Raw genomic sequence first — 8,728 nt, 5'->3', positions numbered from 1 at the left:
CCTGAATAGCTTTGAAATTCGTACTTTCCTAGATCACCAACGGACGATTTTTAAAAATAGGTTTTACAATTTGTTTATAGGTTTCCGAAAAAGAAAACATAAGTCGTGAAATAGTTAAACGAAGAATTGTACCTTGTTAACAAATGTAAGCTCTTTTCAGCAAACCACAGTCTTAGGTCACTAGTATAATGCTGCTTATTGTGTTGCGGACATTTCCAACCGTTACGGTAGTTTTGAGTTTCTGCTGTTAGGTTATGTTGGAAGAAAGATAAAGTAGATTTACATTTTACACCAAACTCTATTGAATAAGGGATAATTTGTTATTGATTCCAAGTCCTTTCGTCAGCAGAAATGCATAAAAACTCTGGGACAGTCTTCTTCTTTGTTGTCTCTGAATCAGTTGAAGATTCGCTATATGTGGCAGACCAGTAAAATGTAGATATTTCGATGATAGCTAGGGTAAATCTCTCTTGTACCGTAGATGCAACAGTTGCGACAATATTTTTTTGCTTGTCTTATGAACCATTTCTATAACATGCCTTTCCCCCTCTGCATAGACTATCAATTCATGGCATCTTTCAACACAAACGATGGCGCAGTCGGTGTACATATATTTGATACTCTACATTGACATAGAGATACCAAGAAATCTGTACATAAAGGCTGGAGGTATGACGTTTTCATTTAAAGCGTATGCCTATTGAGAACTGGAATCTGATTTTATTTTTGATCGTTTTGCTTGTGCTTTAACCATACAAGGCACTAAGTAAATTGTCCTATCATTTGTTACTTCTGCGTCTGCGAACATATTTGACCTTGGTTCGATTAAAATATTGAGATCAATCAGCATGTTTATTAAATAGTTCATGTAGTCTATTACATGACGGTATTCCCCCTGTCCCCATAACTTATGAAGATTTTTCCGTAGAATTCCTTTATCTTATAAAGACGAATAAATATTTCTGATTTCTTTTTTTGGCAGGCCAAAACTCTTCTTCTGTTACCACATATTTTAACATTTCAACTAAATATGTTGGATCAATAACCATATACTTGCTCAAACGGCCTTCGTTGAAATGTATGTATTTACTTAGTGCATGTTGTAACTTCTGGTCATTGTTGTCCTCGGCATCTTCGAAGAAGGGTGTAATCTGAAGATGTTTTATTCCGGTATTATCTTTTTATATAGAAGTAGTAAATTTGTTTTATGCTTTTCAACTTTTGCCTATAAAACATTGTACAATAAAGGAAAAAAACGTACAATCTTAACATAGTAATTATGAGCATTGATAATATTATTTCTATTTTTTTTTAATTACAAATTTCTCCATAAATATTAAAATCGATCGTTTAAATATTTGTTTTTTTTTTAAATTTCTTAACAATGAATGAATACGAACTTATCATACAAAAAGTGGAGATAAATACTAAAAGGAAAATAAAAGATTTTTATGTCTAAGCAAAATTGAAAAACCATAGCCAAAACTGAACAAAAAATGACTAAACGACAAACATCTAATATGGCTATTTTATATTAAGTGTTTATTATTTTATTCACTTGCATTGATGAGATCATTGTGAGTGGAAATAAACAATATTCTAGGATACCCAGCTCTTGATGTCTTGCAGTAAGGTAATATAGAAATGACCCAATGCAATAAGTAGACTAAAACGTGTAAAACGTAGGATTTTCAGACTTCGCTAAGATTTGTGTCTCGTTTGTTTCGTTCAAAATGATATTTTCTTTATCAAACTAAATGAAGATGTACTGCCTCATTTTAGTAAACAACACATACAATTGATAAGAGTCTAATATTTTGTTTTTAATTAAAAAACGCGATTAAAACAAAATATACCTAGCTATTTTTGATACATCCTTGTACAATTCTTTCTCGTTTCCCCTTGTATTATTAATATAACTATAACAACGTTAAAGCAGATTATTCAATGGTTATGTGTTGTCTAAAATCTTGTCCTGCCAAGGAATCCAATCTAACAGTTTTTTAGCCAGTTGCAGATAAGCATGGTCAATTATTCTATAATCATAAAAGTAAATGAAAGCAGATATTTCTTAATTAAAAGTTTACCAATGCCTAAAATTTTTTTTTACTATAATCCCCACCAATTTTCATTCACAAATAATCACTATGTTTCACTCAGGGTCACGCACCCCCTAAGATTTATTGAAAGGAAGGAGACAACTCTTCCATCGTCATGACAAAAAGTAAATAACGAGTATACCGAACTCCGAGGAAAATTCTAAACGGAAAGTCCTTATTCAAATGGCAAAATCAAAAGCATATACACATCAAACGAATGGATAACAAGGCATGACAGAATACCTAATGCCCAATTTGTTCTTCTCCTTTTTTTCTAGATTCAATGTTTGCATCTCTGAAAAAAATACATAAACATGTGCCTGTCCATTGTAGGGAACCTCATCACTTAGTTGTATACAAAGACCTAATTAATCGAATGATTATATATTTGTAAGATATAACGAATACTTCTCGCTTTTTCCATGCCTTTATATAATCTCGAGCTCGATTGATGTCAGATTTAGATAAACAATATTATCATTGGTTGTGACTGTCTCATTAGGATTTCTCATATTTGACATTTGATTTGTATATCAGATCGTCTGTCGAATTCGTAACACTAATCGGCAACTTAGTGATTTGATATTAAAAGAATATTGTCTCTTACGGCGTTATCAGATTGGTGCTCATAACTGCACTAGCACGAATACTTTAGTAGTATGATTTGTATAATTCACCGACTCAAAGTAAAAACAGATGTACTGCTGAAAACTCACACTGTATCGATATGTTCCTGAAATTGTGTCACATCAATGTTTTATGTTCATGTTTTGTGACATTCAAATAATGAATTTGTTGAGGACAAACGAAAGCCTTAAGTCGAAGGGCTACTATAACCAGCATTGTCTTTACGAAATCATGCAAATAAGATAAACAAAAAAGCCCCAAAAACAATGCATCAATTACAATACCTCTTTAAGTTGGATTTCGCATGTCATATACAGAAGTATCAATCTCCAATAACTCATCATCCGTAAAGAAGCAATTTGTCTTTAATAAAACAACTAAAAATGAACACCTAAGACTCATGTTTCGTATCAATTTTCCGTATCACACTCCTAGCAGTACGATAGGAGATATATCTCGTCATGCGAGAAAAGGATAGCGCTTTGATAAAAAAAAAGATTTTTACACAATCTTAGTCAAAAAATGTTCTTAAACGAAGGCTCTAGTACATATTAGAAACACATCACACAAACCCATACTGCTTCATTAAGAAAACCTTAATGTACAACCACTTTTGTTTCGATACTTTATACTTTTTAACTACCTGATAAAATATTTAAAAACACTTGATTTGGTTGCAATGTTATCTTTTCCTTTGTATTCTACATACTCGAGGCTTCATGTCGTCTGCTTAAAAAGTCATCTTAAGGAAAACATTTGGTGTTTTATTTATTGCAGAATTTACAGATATTGAACATAAGATTATTTACCTTAATTTTTAAATTCAATATTTTATGCAATATGTTCCTTAATGTAAAGCCTTTTCAACGTATTCGTTTATGTCTGATGTTTAGTACAACCATTGTTATCCATTGATCTTTGGTGAAATGTTGTCTCATAGAGAATCATCCCATAAACATATTTTTGATGGTTTTTGTTTTGTATATAGAACAGCATTTTTACGCTCGGATATTTACAGTAATTTTAGACAATTCTTGCACTGTAGACGACCATAGCCTTTATGAATAACATTCAACAGTAGTGGAAACGACTTAGCACTAATAACACGAGTAAAGAAGTGAATACAAGAGATACATATTGTTATAAAGTAAATTGCATGTTAAGTATACGCGTTTTACAAAAAAAACAACAACATTGATTTCTACTCAAGCTATCGAAGCAATAAATACAGAATGAAGCAAAGCATTCCGTAACCAAAGCAGATGTATGTAGTGCGTGATGTGTCAGTATATTCATATAACTTATTAAAAGTAAAAGCATTGTTTATTGTTTAATAAAAACACAATAAAAACAAACACAAAAAGACATAATGAATTATAACAACAGTCATTACAGTTCTATGAACATCAATAATTTTAACATGTGTATCTTGAAACTGTATTTATATTTGCCACGCTTTTTAAGAATATTATATTATAACGTGCAATGTGGACAAAACTAGGGTATTAAAACAAATATGAAGCTTAAGTAATATTCGAAAGTCTTCTTCTAAATAAATACATCAAAGTTACTCAGAACATTTATACTTTTATCGAATCAACACATTATCTTGATTAAAGGTAATTGACATTAAATTTTTGACATTCTTAATTCAAAAGAAAGCAGGTGAAATAATTGTTTTATCTCTACTTGTCAATAAATTATTCAATACATTTGATTACCTTTTATTCCCAACATAAGTATACTATCAATTCTATTGGGATCGACATGCAAAATTGTAGCCTCCTCGCTAATTTCCTTATGTACTCTCAATATTCTGTTATTAGCTGCTACGTATATATAACTTTCATACATATCAAAACCATAATTGGTAGAAGAATTGGTGCACAATATTTTTCTAACGTCGGAACCTTCTAACATTGACGTCCTGACACATCCCAAACTAAATTCAACCCAGAAAAGTCGATTTCCATCTGAAAGATATCCTAAATTTCAGACAGCAGTTAAATTTGAGTTTTCAAAAATATACTGATTTAACTTTTATAATATTAAGTATTTTTTTGAACATACCACATTATATTCTACATTATCGCAAACTGTGAACAAGTTCTATAGTTTTTCGTTTATACATTCATACTACCTTAAATTGTATTTAAGGTAGTATGAATCAAATAAATTTATGATAGCTTGTTTTGCATAGAAAAAGAATGCCATTTTCTTTTTGTAATAAATTATTTATTTATATTAATAAAAAAAAAATAGGTAAAAACAAATTAAATTTCTACCCACCAACCCCCCTTTTTTAATGTGGCAGTAAACTAAATTTTTTGGTCTGAATACTAGTATACTAAAGGGGTTAGTTTTGACATTATATAATCACATGCACAAATGTTTGCATGTCAACAATTTAAAATATTATACCATAACTTTTGGAAGCTTGCTTTGACCAAATCTCTTCTATCTGTAATAGTGAAATGAAGATGGGCCTGTCTAAGAACCTTTAATACTTTTTAACTAATCACCAAAGTTTAGACTTTTATTGGGTATTCTGTTGACTGGTTTATAAAACCAGTTTATAATATTTAACAGCTGTATGTATACTATACAAGATATATTTCTGGTAAATTCAACTCAAACCAATGTATTAGATTAAATGGTTGCCTTTGACCTCAACTATTGCGTACTTCTGGTACAAATATATGAAGCATACAAAAATTCTGATGGTCTATACAAACAACAAAACATATATTTCTCGTGTGAATCTATGACCTTGTCAGTAGACCAAACTTTTGAAGTACCATATATATAAGTATATATACACCTGTATATGTGGCATAATATAAATAAAATGTTGACCTTAATGTCTATGACCTTTGTATGCAGACCAACCTTTAAAGTATCACACCATTTATATACCAATATATGGTGTTTAGTATAAATCAAGGGTTGACCTATGACCTTGTATTTAGACCAACTTTCAAATTATCAGGCTTTCTATACCAATATCAAAATTGAATAAAAATGAAAAGCCTATCAATATAAATAACATCACAGAATAAGAGTTTATGCAAGAGGGACGAAAGATACCAGAGGGACAGTCAAACTCATAGATCGAAAACAAACTGACAACGCCATGGCCAAAAATAAAAAGACAAACAGACAAATAATAGAACAGATGACACAATATAGAAAACTAAAGATCAAGCAACACGAACCCCACCAAAAACTGGGGGTGATCTCAGGTGCTCCGGAAGAGTAAGCAGATCCTGCTCCACATGTGGCACCCGTCGTGTTGCTTATGTTATTACATATCCGGTAAATAGTCTCATTCGGTAAGTCACATTCGTGAAAAGGGAAGGGTATTGTAGTTACGACATAAGAAACATATCATCTGTAAAACGGTTATTCCATAACGGTCAACCAACTCGTGATGGCGTCCGTAAAATTTACGAAGGGATGATTTCAACTTCACCATTTGGAACTCTTGGCTTAATAGCTTCCTTGTGAGCAGCAATCCTCTATCAAGGAAATCATGATAGGAAACACAAGCCCGGGAATATCGTATCAATTGGGAGATATATACTCCGTATGCAGGCGCTGCTGGAATGTTGCTACATAGAAATGGAAAGTTCACAATTGTGAAGCTGAAATCATCTCTTTTGTCGTAAAGTTTTGTTTTCAACCGACCCTCATTGTCAATTTCTAGATGTAAGTCAAGATATGAGGCAGACTTAACTGTATCTGTAGTATCCTTTATCTCTAATTCGATGGGATAGATTCGTTCAACATAGTCACCAAATTTTGTATTATTTAGTGAGAGAACATCATCTATATAGCGGAACGTAGAGTTAAAGGATATTGCTAACTTCTTATCTTTCTTCCTAAGAAGTTCCTGTATGAAGTCAGCCTCATAATAATAAAGAAACAAGTCGGCAAGAAGAGGGGCACAATTGGTTCCTATTGGAATTCCGACAGTCTGTTAAAAAACACGTCCTCCTAACGTGACAAATATGTTGTCGATCAAGAAATCAAGCATCTTGATAATGTCAGTTTCAGAGAATTTTTTGTTTGAATCAGAGTGATTCTTTACAAAGTAGGATTTATCCCTCCCCAAGACAAGATACTTGTATCTACGTTCGCCATTCTTTTTAATGAAACAAAGTAATACCAACTCTTTCAATTTGTCTTTTAGTTTGGAATGGGGAATACTTGTGTAAAGTGTAGAAAAGTCAAATGTTTTAATACTATTGCAAGATGAGAGAGTCTTAGATTGTATGTACTCTAAAAGATCTTTGGAATTTTTTAGTATCCACATCTGATTCACGCCGCCTCTAGAATAGGCAGTTTCACAATAACTTTGGAGCCCGGCTTTGATTGCTGATAAAATAGATGTTAATAATTTAGAAAGAGATTTCGTGGAGCACTTGGAAGACCCAGCAATATACCGTCGTTTGTAAGGACACTTATGTAGTTTAGGTATCCAATACAGTGATGGAAGATCCAGTTCTTCATCTTTGGTTGAAATTCCAAAGGAACACAGAACAGACCTATGATTATCCAGGATTTCCTCTTTGGTAAGTGTCGTGAGGGTATATGTTGAGTTTCCAAGTGAATTGTCAATACCTAATGCATTTATCAAGCAGTTTATGTAATGATATTTACACACAAAAACGATGTTGTTTGGGGATTTATCTGCGGAGACAACAACATATTTGTCATTGAGGTAGGACAAGTGTTTTGCAACATGTATCTCGTTGATTTCATATTACAACAATAATCTCGAGAGTATTATCTTATAGTATGTTAAAACCAAAACAAATATGAACAAGCATTCTGAGAGTATTGCATGGCAATACATAGTCCCCTACCGGTTAAAATTCATTGTACTGGAACAATATGTTAGCTTGATCTATAACTTGCCATGGTATAAATTATATAACAAATATCAGGTCAATGTCTTCAAGCATGACGAAATAAAGTGTGGAAAACTTCTTATTTAAGTGAATTTTCAGAGTCCAGAGACCATAGCTCTGCTCAAAATCATCAGAACGGAAATTAAAAATTGATCTGTAACTTGTCATGATAAACTATATACCAATTATCAAATCCATATCTTCAAGTGACGAAAAAAGTGAGGAAAACTGATTATTTGAGTGAATTTTCTAAGTCCAAGGACCACAACTCTGCACAAAATCATCAGACCGGAACAAAATTTTAACTTGATCTGTAACTTGTCATGATAAAACTATATACCATTTAGCAGATCAATATCTTCAAGCATGACGAAAACAGTGCGGAAAACTAATTTGCCAGACTGACAGACAGACGGACGCAGTGCAAACCTTCGTCAGTAAGGGACTAAAAATCCACTTCCAATCTGTTACCGTCAATATCTAGAAAAGGCCACCATTGTAAATCGTCCAAATCTTAATTTTTGTAGTCTCAATACTGAAAATTGGTAACAGACAGCTTGACAATAATAATCATAGCCCACCTACTAATAAAGTTGATCTCTGGGAAACTTAACTATATGCAACAGACAGACACAAAGGGATAGCAATATATGTCACAATGGTTGTCTTGTTTTCATTTACAAAAACTACAGTGGATGCAAATTACAGTAGCAGTCAAATTATGGGTTATCAAATCAATTGCTTACATTCACTTCATCACCATACCGTATGGGTTCTTCTCATTGTTGAATGCGGTACTGTTGCCTATAATTACTTACATTCACTTCATTGGAACTTTGATAGTTGTCTCACTTGCAATCAAACCACATCTCCTGATTTTTATATAATTAAAAATCAAACAATTGTAGATAAATCTTCTTATCCTGTGGGTCACTGACAGAAGCTTGAAATGAGATTAGAAACAATCAAATTTTTATTTCAAATACATCATAAAATAACTAGCACAAATAAAAATAAAATGAAAATGACAGGGTCTAATTCATCAGAAGTTTTATCTTGAATACATGTCCCACTTGAATCAATGAATTC

Source organism: Mytilus californianus, unplaced genomic scaffold (genome assembly GCF_021869535.1).
Source record: "Mytilus californianus isolate M0D057914Y unplaced genomic scaffold, xbMytCali1.0.p SCAF_10, whole genome shotgun sequence".
NCBI lineage: Eukaryota > Metazoa > Mollusca > Bivalvia > Mytilida > Mytilidae > Mytilus > Mytilus californianus.
The sequence above is the reverse complement of the archived record's forward strand: the minus strand, read 5'-3'. Positions refer to the sequence as shown.